The sequence below is a fragment of the Mastomys coucha genome, unplaced genomic scaffold (genome assembly GCF_008632895.1).
Source record: "Mastomys coucha isolate ucsf_1 unplaced genomic scaffold, UCSF_Mcou_1 pScaffold12, whole genome shotgun sequence".
Taxonomy (NCBI): Eukaryota; Metazoa; Chordata; class Mammalia; order Rodentia; family Muridae; genus Mastomys; species Mastomys coucha.
In genome coordinates, this window is record NW_022196894.1 from 92,092,328 (window position 1) to 92,094,182 (window position 1,855).

The window sequence follows — 1,855 nt, forward strand, 5'->3', positions numbered from 1 at the left end:
TGAAGAATGAAACTTGAGCAGAAGAGACAACTCAGCAGGAACCAAGCTTGCTACAACCCCAAGCCTGGGGTCCCCAGCGGGAAACCTCTAACCATAGTGGAAGCTGAAGGGTCAACCATTCAAGAGTTTGAGGCTATCTTGGGCTATGTGAGATTCTGTCTCAAAAACATTTAAAGGAGAGGCTTGCAAGGCCAGCCTGGACCTCATATTAAACACAATAAATAAAACCTAGAGAAAAGCTTTTGGCCCCCGTCACACAGGCTGTTCTGAAATGTGTGGCTCTGTATCAGACCCTCCTGGCACGGGCAGAGGAAGACTGGGAGGCAGCATTACCCAACCAGACCTCGGTTTTATTTATTCCACATGGTCCCACAACGTGTTTGAACACAGAATGCTATAATTTTTCTGGTGATTTCTATGAATCATTTTTTTAATTATGAATAATGTTCTCAGAGACACTCCTGCAAAGTTTTACCCAAGGTTCCCTTGGCAGCTCTCACATAAAACATCTCAAGTGAAGCAGCTTCCAGGATCCACACGGAAAACCAACTTCAGAGTTGGATTCCCAAAGATCCATTAGTCATCTCTGAGATCGAGGGCCGCAGACTGACCTAGTGAAATGCAACTTCCAGATAAATTTCCTAACTTAATTTGCATGCATTATTTCTTGTGACTAGGAATTGTCCTTGGGTTCAAATGGTTGCCTTTCTGTCACCCTCTGAGGGGAGCAGGGGGGTTGAGTTTTCAAGCAATCTGCCATGGGCAGCTTCTTGCTTCTTAGCTCTCAATGCAAGCTGCTCAGAAATTGGAATGCTTATGTGAGATCCCCGCTTAGTCTCCATCTTCAGAACCCCAGAACTGATGGATCTCCAACGTCAAGATGCACCAGAGGGGGCTGCAACTCAACAGCAGCTCTACAGTTAGTTCCTAGGAAGCCCTCGGTTCTTTCTCCAGCCTGCAGAAAACAAGCAGAGGAATAACAGAGGTGTCCTTATGGACCAGAGGCTGGGGTTGGTCCTAGAATTCCAGAACTTTCTCTTCAGGGATCTACTGCCATTCGTTTGTCAGAATTGGCTCCGAGACAGACAGACAGACAGACAGACAGACAGACAGACAGACAGACAGCATAAACAGAATATAAACAAGTCAGCCAGCTGTTACTATGGGCACCAAGGTGCTGCTTAACGGGGCAGCACCTTTCGGGCAATTACCCATAGGCACCAATAAGCACTTTGTAAATTATTTCTTTGTGTGTATGGGTAACAATAGCAGGTCCCTCCCTACCATAATCCAGTAATAAAATCAGGTCCGCACGGGACCTTTCAAAGCTTAAATAGTTTTAAAGGTATTTGAAGTCGCTGCTTGGTCCAGGCACTGTACAGATCCACCCTACCTACTCTCCGACAGCGCCAACGCTGCTCCCACCCCCCACCCCTGCCCGCAGGGATTTATTGAGAAGCTGGGGTTCCCAATAAACACTTCTAGCGTCCTCTATCCTGGTTACCCTAGGCCTAGCTCAGGGCCTGGCAAATGGAAAGTCTCCAAAAATAAATAACTCAGAAGTTTTAACTGACTTCCACTCTCTCCATTTCGTTCCATTGCGGGCGCCTCCTCCTGTCCCTAGAAAGGACAGTGACCCGCAGCCTGGGTGACAGGCCCCTGAACCCCGCCTAATTCCAACGCGTTTGAGAGGGAAGCACAGAGAACTCTGTGGCCCGAAAAGGAGTTCCAGTGCACATCCACAGGGTGCAAGAAGAGCCAATCCCGCAGCGAACACGATTATTTTGCTTTTGTCCTCTTGGGTGGCGGGGTGGGGGTGGGGAGCTCCGAAGTTTGAGATCAAAAAGATCCATAA

General features: G+C 48.0%; 1 long non-coding RNA gene across 1 annotated transcript in view; it reads right to left on the minus strand.

Moving 5' to 3' along the window:
- Positions 1 to 415: 415 nt before the first annotated feature.
- The window catches only part of LOC116086621, a 2,086-nt gene continuing 646 nt past the window's right edge, over positions 416 to 1,855 (minus strand). The window contains exon 2 of the long non-coding RNA XR_004117009.1: positions 416 to 955. This is a non-coding gene — a long non-coding RNA (uncharacterized LOC116086621). The remainder of the gene's footprint in view (positions 956 to 1,855) is intronic.